General features: G+C 41.6%; 1 protein-coding gene and 1 long non-coding RNA gene across 6 annotated transcripts in view; one reads left to right on the top strand and one right to left on the bottom strand.

The window, feature by feature from the left end:
- Window positions 1–5,303, top strand: part of LOC135225453 (uncharacterized) — a 35,781-nt gene extending 30,478 nt beyond the window's left edge. Inside the window, exons 1-3 of one of the 2 annotated variants that reach the window (XR_010316969.1) lie at window positions 3,788–3,850; window positions 4,514–4,637; window positions 5,187–5,303. This is a non-coding gene — a long non-coding RNA (uncharacterized LOC135225453). Of the gene's footprint in view, window positions 1–3,787; window positions 3,851–4,513; window positions 4,638–5,186 lie in introns of those variants that run through there. The other variant, XR_010316968.1, reaches the window with a different exon arrangement.
- The window catches only part of LOC135225738 (dolichol kinase-like), a 403,642-nt gene that overhangs the window by 284,747 nt on the left and 106,444 nt on the right, over window positions 1–12,451 (bottom strand). The window lies entirely within an intron of this gene.

Genomic DNA, 12,451 nt, shown 5'->3' with positions numbered 1-12,451 from the left:
ACAAGTAAGTGAGCAGTGCTCCACCTCTCTCCTCCTTGCCACAAGTAAAGCTTCTTGATATAAAACTTCACCAACTGTTTGCAGTCGATGCCTGGTAAACTCCTATATACTAAAAGGTTTTGGTTTGTCAAAGGAAAATATAGATTTTAATGATAATTGGATATGTATGATCTTCCCACCATACATATGATATTAATACTATTTTGTTTATTACATGTGGCTTGTATTCTTAATTTGTTTCTATGCTTTATGGGTATTGATTTCACAACATGCTGAAAATGCAGGTTATGAATATACCAAAAATGGAAGGGATAAACAAGTACTAGTATTCAAGTGTAAACAAGTCATAAATAGACATTCATGACCTTATGACAATATAGAACATACAAATGACAGGTCATATCAATACCCATGAATTAGAGAAACAAATTAAGAATAGAAAAACAAATTAAGAGTACAAACCACATGCAATAAACCAAATACATATTAATATATCATAATTGTACATAACAGATCACTAAGCATTTCATTATACAGTAGTACCTCGAGATACGAAATTAATCCGTTCCGAAGCGCCCTTCGTATCATGAGGTTTTCGTATCTTGGACCACATTTTACATGTAAAATGGCTAATCCGTTCCAAGCCCTCCAAAAACACCCCAGTAAATTTCATAATAAAGCTAAATTGACCTATAAACAATGAAATACTACAACAATTTGGACCATTCACTACCTAAATTAATAAAAAAAATGCTAAATATAACCTGTAAATAAAGTGTATATTAATGTACATGGTAACAAGAAATATACTGTACGTAAAATGTGGAAGCTTACCTTTCGAGTGAGGCTATCTCCGAAAGTGGCGGCAGAGGAGGAGGAGGACAAACGGCAGATACGTATGTACGTACGTACACTTTAAAAAATACATACGTAACTATCCAAGGAAGATTGCTTCTGCCTACTTTTCACAATGTTCCTGTGTGAGCCTTTTCGGGGGTGTCTTCTACAAATGATTGCACTTTATGAAAAGCGGCTTTAATTTCTGCCATTTTTTTTTTTTTTTTTCTTTTTTGATTTTAACTTTTTTTTTTACTTTACGTAGTTTTTTTACAGAATATTAACTTCATCACCACTTTCAACTTTCTCTTTTTTATCACTTGTTCTTTTTTTGCACCTCATGGGGGGGGGGGGGGGGGACTCTGTTGGCCCTGGTCCATCAAAACCCTGTTCAACCAAGTGCTCTCTCTGCAACTGATTTGGGTACTGAATGTTCGGCTGCTGACCTTCAACATAAACTGAAGTGCCTTGATTATACTGGTATGCATGTTGTAAATGATTGGTCAACACCCTCTGTTCAGCAGGGAGTGATTATGTACCAACCTTGCAGTTTCCAGTTATCCCATGAGAGAGACCTTGATCACTTATCCTATGTGAGAGATCTTGGTCACTTATCCCACGAGAGAGATCTTGGTCAATCATATCATATATGTCGTCACTCAAGAGGTGCTCTTCTTTTTCCATTTTCTGTGAAAAGATATGAGAAATTTTTTTTTAAATACACATTGACGATCCCGAAACGAATACCATGTGCGTACTATAACAATGCTGGTACCGAGTGGCCGAGGCACGCCACCACGTATACATAGATGCACGATGGGAGGGACGCTGGCCAATAGGAGAGAAGGATCTCATGGCCGCGACTAGCATCAGGAACCAATGGGAGAGCAGGAGGATGGTGGCAAGTCTACTAGTTACTAAGATGGCGGCACGCGGCGTGAGTTTCAAAATTGTTATCCGGGCGAATCTTGGACTTTCAGAAACCTTTCGTATCTTGAAAACTTTTCGTATGTAGAGCCGTTAAATTTTTTGTATTGGCTTTCGTATCTCGAGTTTTTCGTAAGTTGAGCCTTTCGTATCTCGAGGTACCTCTGTACAAGTAAATTCCATTTGAGAATCTACAAAAAATAAGTATGTGTATGAACCTTAATAGCCACAGGTATTCCCAATACTGCAATTAGTTTGCTGTGTATAAAACTCTTTAGGTGTCATGGTGAATGTAGCCTGTATAAAGTAATATTCTGTATGTGAGGCAGAACAATATATGTATGAAAGATGTAGTTTGAAGACCTATTGCCTCAGAGTCTACTCCGTGTCAACTGAAGTATTTTGTTTGGGTACTGTTTACACCTTTGTTAGCAGTACATACTATAGTAAAAACATAATTGATTAATTACCCAAATAATCAAGAAGACCATCTGAAGGAAAATTGGTAGATTGGTAGATAAAAACCCAACTAAAGCAGTTTCCAATCAATTCTTATGTAGCAAATTAGCATAAGACTCTATTCATGAATCTTAGCAGTGTGTAGTTACACCTTTGAAAATCTCCATTTTCTTAGTCAGTGTATATGTGTATAGAATAGAATATGGCAGGCCTGATTATTAGGTATTGTAACCAGTCTAATTAGTTTTATGTAGCTCTCACAGCATAGGCCTGATATGTACAAGTGAATTTTTTGGCTGTTTGGTAATTTCTCCTGTGTTGGATTGGTGACAGCCCTGTTCTAGTTGTATGGTTGCAGGTTTATCCTGTACTTGTAAGTTGTCTGTGTTAATGAGTCATTTATAGTATGTATTTTAATCAATTACATATTGATATAATTCGTAAACCTAATCTTCCACAGTGGTTGTCTACAACCTACTATACAAAACACGTACTGTATTAGAATTCACTCTTCCAAAGTCAGTTATGATTTTGAATTTGTTATAGGGGCTTTTGATATAAACACAATTGGGGCAGTATGATGGGAAAAGATTTGGAGGTTGTTAGATGAAACTCTGATGTTCATTAACCTAATTTATTTCTTCTTAGTACTACAGAACAGAACTTCATTTTTCTTACAAACTATAGTTCTTCAAAAAAACTTATCCTCTTATACCCAACTAAGCCTACTTAAATTTACTTTACTTACTCTTATCACCTAGAGAACCTAAACCTAATTCCTTAGTGTCATTCCACAGAATTGTTCCATCTATTTAACTAAGCTAGCATGAGCTCTTCCCTTAAATCTCTTTTTATATGTTACTATTTCCTAAAGTGACTATAGGCAAGTTAGGTGAATGCACACTTGGAAGATACTGTTTCAGACAAAGAAAAGGAAATTTTTTATTTTGCTCATGCAATCAAGCATTGAACGCAAGGTAGTGTTGCTGGCTCTCTAATATGATTACATGAGTGTTGTGGGTCAAACTACAATTGAATAGCATTGGAAGTCAATGCATGATGAGGCATCTGACAATGTGGAGCTTGGGTGGTGTTCACTGTTTGGATAATATAGTATAGTATGGGGGAATCTTGTTGATGGTAATACTCTATATTTGTGCTCTTTGAACAACCAAAATTAACCAGTCTAGACAGTGATTTCAGCTCTAAGCTCTAACAATTACAGTATATTTGAGATGTTTTAACAATGACTATAGTATATCTGGCAGATATTTGTTACCATATGAAGTTTTTATTTAGTTGAGAATTAACATTAATGGGGTAACTTTAGGTTATCCCATTTTCAGTTGCTTAGTGACCATGGTGCCAGCATATGGGTAAGATTTGATGATAAGTGAATGAGATTAGACGTATGTCAAGTGCCTGAGTCTGTCAGTAATGGATTGCCTAGGTAGAGAATTTATCAGCACTGGACAAGTTATTGATGGCTATGATCAGATAAGACTTCATCAGCCAGGTCTTGATAAAGATTAGAACATTCTAAAAATAGTTTACCACTGGTTGTAGAGTGAGAATATGTGATGAGACAAGTCATCAGAAGTTTAATGAAATTATGATTCTCTGAAAGGTAAGTAATAGATGTCAAAGATCAACCCCTTTTGGATGGATTGGATACTCAACAATGACTCAGAAAAGAAGAATAGGGTGTCAGAAAGTGGAATTACATGATGTTTGGTACCAGCTTGTTACAGAGAAATCTCTCTAGGGAAAGTATCAGCATTTGGATGATTAACAGACAAAATGGCTAGACAGTCAACAGTGACACTTTAAACTGCAGTGGTTTTCAACCTGGGGTCCTGTGCCAGTTTCTTTTGTAGTTTGGCTGTTACTCGCTCTAAAGTCGACTGAGGGAAAAGACTGGCTTTATCTAGAGGAGTGAACAGTAGCAATGATCTCTGAGGAGTCACTCCTTTTGTGGTAAAGGAACTCCACAACTCCCTCTTCTTCACTACTCCTGTAGTAAAAACTGTAGCCAGTTCCTGTTCACTATTCTTAACTGCTTTGTCTGCACACACAAGAACTCCAACCCAGTCTAGCAAAATTTCAGCGCTAGACAATTGCCATAAAACCGGATCCCCAATAAGAGGCCACCGACAACTGGGGCCTGCCTGTACTTGGTAAGTTACTTATATATAAAAATTTATTTTTAAGATGAAAAGAAAAAGATAAAGTCAAAGATATATATTTACAGTTTTGCAGGTTTTCTTAATTTGTTAAATACTCTCAGCAGATCAGCACGTTCATGAAGTAGAGGAGGCGGCATTGACTTCAAGTCTTTGTCCTCAACAGATTGCAAAGATGTTTTCCCTGTTGCCCACTGTGACACCACTACGGCTAGATACTCTTACTACTAGGTAAGAACTTAATTTACCTTAATAGCAGGTTTTAAGCTTTAGAATTGCTTAATACAGGCAGTCCTGGTTATTGGTGGGGGTTCCGTTCCCAAGGGGGTGCTGATAAGCAAATCTGCCATAACCAAAACTCGGCAACTTATGACGCCATAATGGGGCTTACGGCACTGATAACTGGCTATTGGCACCATAAGCACATTATGGTGCCTCTGTTAGGTATGTAGGCCTTATGGTGCACCATAAGGCACCTTATAGTGCCGATAACCAGAACTCGGCCTGTTATAGTGCCATAAATTACCGATTTTATGGCACTTGACAAGCGCCATAAAACCGGATCGCTGATAACTGGGGGGGGACTGCTTGACAGTATAATTTAGAATATTAAATTCAAGTTTTATATCTCAGGCATGGTAATTCAGGCTTATTTTCAAAAGATTTAGTTATGCAGTGCATAGTACAGTTTAATTCAGTTTTCATTTCTTCAAATTGTTTATTTGTTTACTTCAGTAAGTTAGAAAACATTTTGTTGCTTAATGATTTTTGGCTCAACAGGGCAGGAGCATCATCAGGACTATGGCTCGTTGTGTTGCTGCCATTGGCATGTAGCCCTGGATTCTATGCTACCTTTATGCAGTGCACACCTTCCCCTAGACTCTTGTCTCTTTTGGCTATTCAGGTGAGACATATCTATGTATCGTCGGGTGCTATTGCTCTGTTTCACATAAGTAATCTACCAAACAATTACTTAGCTATAAGTTTCTTACCTGGCAGTCAAAAATCCAAATTATTTGGTGGCAGCACTGCTGTTATTAGTGCAGGTGAAAAGGGACCCGCCCACTTTCGGGAATACCAGGTACTGCTGAGCCAACTGTCATCAATTTGTTTTATACATTTAACTTACCTGTCAGATATATACTTAGCTATTTGACTCCGTCGTCCGACAGAAATTCGAATTTCGCGCAACACGCTACCTGTAGGTCAGGTGATCTACTACCTGCCGCTGGGTGGCAGGACTAGGAACCATCCCCATGTTCTATCATATTTTTTCTGTCGGCCTACTGGCACTCGTTGTGGGTATCCTCCGGCTGGATTCGTATTTTGCATCGCAATTGATCTTCGTTTGGACTTCTCGGTGACGGATTTGCATTGATTGTACTGGCATACGCGATTGTGGACCATTTTTGGAATTTGATTTGATTGTTCAACATGATGTCTGATTCTGGAAATGTGGTGAGAATGTGTGTGAGTGCGGGTTGTAAAGTTAGGATGCCGAAGGCATCAATTGATCCTCATACTATTTTGCAGGAAATGCAGGATGTATGAATGTTCTTTTGGTAATACTTGTAATGAATGCAAGGATTTGAGTGAGGAAGAATGGAAATCTCTAACCTCATACGTGAAGAAGTTAGAAAGAAACAGGGTGAGGAGGTCTTCTTCCAACCTTTATCTAGTTCTAGCGGGGTTATTAGTAATAATATACCCTCTTCTCCTTTTACTGCCCCATCTAATGTACCTGCTCCTTTATTAGAACACACAGATTTCGGCATCTGATGATAGCGAATCTTAAAGCCGCTCTTCAGGAAAATGGAAACCAAAATGGCGGCCTATGAAGGTAAGCAGTGTAATTATAGTGCTGTGGATAGTGATATAAGTGTCCCCAGTGCAGTGGAGGGGGTGGGGGCGTCTGATTGTCTTCACACGCTCCCAGGCCTAGACCAACTCTTTCAAGCTCCCAAGCCCAAAGGAGAAGGAATGTCAAAAGCCGTAAGGAGGTTGTGGAGGATCCCCAACAGTCAGACGTCCCTTCGGCATTTTCTGTATCGCCACAGAATGCCAGAGAACGTTACAGAAAAAGCGTTCTGCGTGAGTGTTTTCTCCTCCTCGGAGAATTCCTCACCTAAAAGAGGGTGGAGATCGGCGGATCTTTCTCGCCCCCTTATTGAAGAGACGTTTGGATGAACCCAGGATTACTTCTAGTCCTGAGCGTTTTCAAGAGGAGGACCATCCAGTAATTAAACAACCGAGGGTAGACAATAATGAAGAGACTAAAAGAATCCTTCGCACTATGCAGGATTCCATCACTTCTCTTGTGGGAGTTCTGTATAAAGACCCTCCCAGAAGGAAAGACGATTTCCTGCCTATTAAGAAGTCTAGGCTATCGAGGGTTCAGACTCGCCATAGTATTTTGTCTTCCTCTGATTTGGAATCGGATTCATCAGCCTTGCATAGGCCGAGCAGGATCCGTTCTCCTGTCAAACGCAAGCACGAGACGCCAGACAAGAGCGTCGAGTTTGCGAGACGTGAAACGTCAGCCAGGCGCGAGCGTCAAGATAGGCGCGTCATGCCATCCAGAAGCAGGACACCTCCCAGGAACGAGGATCCAGGCAAGAGCCAGGACGCTACGAGGCGCGAGACGTCAACAAAAAGTAGGACACCTCTCAGGAGAGAGTCGTCAGGCAAGCGTCAGGACGCTCCAAAGCGGTTGACGCCAGCCAGAAGCATGACGCCTCCCAGGAGCGAGGTGCGAGGCAAGAGCCAGACGCTTCGAGGCGCGAGACGTCAACAAGAAGCAGGACGCCTCTCAGGAAAGAGTCGTCAGACAAGCGCGAGGACGCTCCTAAGCGGTTGACACCAGCAAGAAGCAGGACGCCTCCCACGGGAGCGGCTTCTCCTGATAGAGAATCGTCAGGAAATAAGAGCGATCTCCTTCTAAACCTGGAACTGGAAGAGATTTCTGAGGAAGAAGTTTCAACTAACGAGGGGACTTTCCAATATAAAGTTTTAGCCTCGTTACTTCTAGAGGAGTTTGCGGATTCTCTTAGTCCTGCAGCTCCTCTTCTCGCCGAGATCTCTGTTTTCGAGCACAAAAACCCGAAATCCTCGGCTTTCTTAAAGATGAAACGGCGATCTCAATGAGAAAGCCCTCCAGTCTTTAGATTCGTGGCTTTTATCAAAAAAGGAAACTTTGAGAACGGTTTATTGCTCTCCTCCTCCAAACCAAACTGACGGGGAAAAGAGGCATTGGTATAAGACAGAAGAGGCGATGGGATTGATGCTCCCTTCGTCGGCAGATTCAGATTTTCTCGAGTCTTGTAGAGTCTGTGAGAAGACAGTCTCTCAATTCAGCAAAGGCGTCCTGGAGTATGTCGGAGTTAGATCAGCACCTTAAGGGAATTTTTCACGTCTTAGAGGTATTCAACTTCTTGGATTGGTCTCTTGGGGTGCTGGCTAAGAAGACGAGTGAGCCAGATTTTCTAGATCCAGAAACTTTGCACAGTGTCCTATCTTGCATGGATAAGGCTGTGCAAGATGGTTCTGGTGAGTTTGGCGGCTCTTTTTGGATCTGGGATGTTGAAGAAAAGATCTATTTACAGTTCCTTCCTAACGAAAGGGAGTTTCTCCTTCTCAGAGGTCCGCTTTATTATTGCACCTCGGTCAGAACATCTGTTTCCTTCATCTTTAGTGAAGGATGTTGCGAGATCCTTGTCGGAAAAGGCTACGCAGGACCTTCTTGTACAATCTACAAAGAAAAGTAGACCTGCAGTTAAGACTCAGAAGAAGGTGGCTCGGACTCCAGTGGTGCCCTTTCGTGGAGCCCCTTCAACTCGATCAACTTCGGAGAGAAGACCCTTCGACAAGCGAGGGAGGTCTTCCTTCTGCTCTTTTAAAAAGAGCAAATAGCAGCCATGTCCTCCAAGCACAGGTAGGGGCCAGACTTCAATACTTTCTGGATGCCTGGTCCGTAAGAGAAGCAGATCCCTGGACTCTGTCTGTCCTACAGAAGGGGTACATCATTCCCTTCGTAGACAGACCTCCTTTGGCAACATCTCCAAAGGATTTGTCGACGAGTTACAAGGACCCTGGACTGAACGAGACTCTCCTTCAGACGGTGGTGTCGATGAGGGACAAGAATGCTATAGAACTAGTGCAAGATCCTTTCTCCCCTGGGGTTTTACAACCGCCTTTTCTTGGTTCCAAAGGCTTCGGGGGGATGGAGACCCGTCCTAGATGTAAGCGTCCTGAACAGGTACGTGGAGAAAAAGAAGTTCTCCATGGAGACTTCAGCTTCAGTTCTGTCTTCCCTACGTCAGGGAGATTGGATGGTATCCCTGGACCTTCAGGATGCTTACTTTTCATGTTCCGATTCACCCATCGTCAAGAAAATATCTGAAGATTTGTTGTTCAAGGACAAATCTTCCAATTCAGGGCCTTGGTGCTTCGGCCTATCGACCGCCCCTCAGGTATTTACGTATCTGATGCGGAACGTGGCCAAATGGCTTCATTTAGAAGGGATACGCATCTCAATGTATCTCGACGATTGGCTAATCCGGGCCAAGTCAGAGAAACGGTGTTTGGAGGACCTACAGTCTACTTGAACCTAGCAAAGACGTTAGGATTACTCGTGAACCTCGAGAAATCGCAGATGATCCCCAGTCAGAACTTAGTCTATTTGGGGATTCGGATGGATTCTCGGGGTTTTCGGGCTTTTCCGTCCCAGGAAAGGATTGCTCGGGGATTACAAAAAATCTCGAGCTTCTAGAGAAAGAACGGAGTTCGGTGAGGGAGTGGTTAAGTCTTCTGGGAACCCTTTTCCTCACTAGAACAGTTCATTTCGCTAGGAAGACTCCACCTTCGCCCTCTTCAATTCTTCTTAAGAAGAATTTGGAGTTGGAAGAACGGACAGCTTTCGGACACTTTCAGTATTCCTCTGGAAGTAAAGAATCATCTGAAGTGGTGGATTTTTCCCTTAGAAAAGAACGAGGGCTTGTCTCTAGAAGTTCGGAACCCAAACCTAATCTTGTTCTCAGACGCTTCAGAGAAGGGATGGGGAGCGACTCTAGGGACAAAAAGAAATATCAGGCCAATGGAGGAAGGATCAGCTAGACTGGCATATAAACTCCAAAGAACTTTATGCCGTTCTTCTAGCTCTAAAAGCCTTCGAGACACAGGTGTTAGGTCAAGTGGTACAGGTCAACTCGGACAACACCACAGCGTTGGCCTATATCAAGAAACAAGGGGGAACTCACTCTCTTTCTCTGTTCCATATAACAAAAGAGCTGTTGTATTGGGCAAAAGAAAAGAAAGTGACTCTTCTCACAAGATTCGTGAAAGGAGAGAAGAACATCAGAGCAGACAGGCTAAGCAGGTTAAGAACAATTCTCCCCCACAGAATGGACCCTTCACATTCAGGTGTGTCAAGCTCTGTGGTCCCTGTGGGGCAGTCCACATATAGACCTATTCGCCACCTACCTATCCAGAAGGATAGAGAACTTTTGCTTCCTTAGTGGAAGACCCGAGAGCGATAGCGGTGGACGCCATGCTACTGGACTGGTCAGCCTAGATGCCTACGCATTTCCCCCCTTCAAAATGTTAGGAGTGGTGTTAAGAAAGTTTGCGGCATCAAGAGGGACGAGACTAACACTCATCGCTCCCTTTTGGCCGTCTCAAGATTGGTTCACAGAGGTACAGGAATGGCAGTCGACTTCCCAAGATCTCTTCCACACAGGAGAGATCTTCTCAAACAACCCCATTTCGAGAGGTACCATCAAAACCTCCCCCGCTCTCCGCTCTGACTGCCTTTCGACTATCGAAAGACTGTCAGAGCGAGAGGCTTCAAGCAAAGCTTCAAAAGCAATTGCTAGGGCCCGGAGATCTTCAACTATTCGGGTCTACCAATCAAAATGGGATGTATTAGAAGATGGTTGTAAGAAGAATAAACTGTCCTCTTTCCGATACCTCTGTGACCAACATAGCTGATTTCTTTGATTTTCCTTAGGGAAGAATCAAAATTATCAGTTTCCTACCATTAAAGGTTATCGAAGTATGCTTTCGGCGTATTTCGAAACAGAGGTTTGAGAATTGCAGAAGATAAAGACCTCCCAGATCTTATTAGATCTTTTGAAACCTCAAAAACCTTTTCTCCTCGCACTCCGAACTGGAACCTAGATGTAGTTTTGAGATTTCTATCATCTAGTAGATTTGAACATCCTCTCAACGCGTCGTTTAGAGATCTAACGAGAAAATGTATTTTCTTGTTGTCGTTAGCGACTGCGAAGAGAATTAGTGAAATACACGCTCTAGATTCTCGAGTAGGATTTAAGAGCGATGCGGCAATTTGTTCTTTCCAGACTCTGTTTCTGGCTAAGAACGAGAACCCCTCTAAAACCCTGGCCAAAGAGTTTTGAAGTTAAAGGACTTTCAAATCTAGTAGGAGAGGAATTAGAAAGATCTTTATGTCCGGTTAGAGCTTTGAAGTTCTATTAAAGAAGAAGAATGAACTAAACGGATGTAAACAAAGCCTGTGGTGCGCAGTTAGGGATCCTATAGTACCCATGTCAAAAAATGCATTAGCATTCTTTGTGAGGAGCATTATTACGGATGCTCATAAGACTGCACTGAAGACTCTTTCAGGACTCTCCGAGTGAAGGCTCATGAGGTTAGAGCGGTAGCCACTTCATTAGCATTTCAGAAGAACATGTCTTTAAAAGACATTGTGGATGCGACTTACTGGAGGTGTAATTCGTGTTCGCATCGCACTATCTCAAGGACGTTAAAGTAACATATGAAAAGTGTTCTCTCTGGGTCCTTTGTATCAGCGATACAGTGCTGGGGCTGGGAGCACATAACGATCCTTAGAAAAAATTTGTATTTGTTCAAAATTTTGATAGTACTAGATCTACCTTGTGAGACGAGTTGTTGGTTTTTTCTGCTGATTAGTATGCTTTGCTGGCATTACGGACGTCCGAGCTTGGATCAGTGGGGGGAATCAAGAGACGTCTTACGGAATAGATTGTATCAAACATTTTTTTTTTTAATTTTATTTTATTTTTATTTTTGTACTTTACTGTACGAATGTTTGTGTTTTCGAGTTTGTGGTCGTTTGCAAGAGGTTAGGGGATAACTTCTTGCAATCTTAGAACTAACATAGATAGGTTGAGGTGATCGGGATCGATGTTGTGCTCCTTGTATAAGGTCTTGTCAAGTAAGTGGATAAGCACCCATTGACGTAGTCCTTCCAGGATCTACCATAGTAGCGGGTAAGACCCCTTTGGCAGAACCACAAGAACTCTTAGCCATAGATCAATATCTCGCTGAGGCTCTTGAGACTGTCTAGATCCTGGATTGTATTCATGAAGTCTTCAGTCTAAACAGGTAGGAACCAAGGTTTTATTTATTTATTACCTACAACGATAGTTGTGATTCCTGTTTGATTCTATATTTAGCTGTCTCTTTCCCACCTCCAATGGTGTGAATCAGCTAAGTATATATCTGACAGGTAAGTTAAATGTATAAAAATGATATTGTTATGATACAATAAAGTTTTTTATACATACTTACCTGGCAGATATATACAAAAATTATACCCACCTACCTACCCTCAGGAGACAGGCGGTATAGAAAAAATATGATAGAACATGGGGAGTGGTTCCTAGTCCTGCCACCCAGCGGCAGGTAAGTAGATCACCTGACCTACAGTAGCGTGTGCGCGAAATTCGAATTTCTGTCGACGACGGAGTCAAATAGCTAAGTATATATCTGCCAGGTAAGTATGTATAAAACTTATTGTATCATAACAATATCATTTTTCTGCCAGCCATGGAGTAATGTTGGTGGTTCTCACAGTCCAGTTGTTTTTTCATCATCTTTACAGTTCATCTGCATATTTGGTGAAGTACTCTTTTTGGTGATTGTTATTGTTAGCTGCTTTTTTAGCTTTTCAGTTAGCTAAATAAAAGAATTAGTTTTAGCATGGCATACTCTAGTTCGCCATCAGTTAGGTTTTTACAGTGAAGGCTGCAAAACTATAATGGAAAAGC

Source organism: Macrobrachium nipponense, chromosome 13 (assembly GCF_015104395.2).
Source record: "Macrobrachium nipponense isolate FS-2020 chromosome 13, ASM1510439v2, whole genome shotgun sequence".
In the NCBI taxonomy this organism is placed as follows: domain Eukaryota; kingdom Metazoa; phylum Arthropoda; class Malacostraca; order Decapoda; family Palaemonidae; genus Macrobrachium; species Macrobrachium nipponense.
The sequence above is the reverse complement of the archived record's forward strand: the minus strand, read 5'-3'. Positions and strand labels throughout refer to the sequence as shown.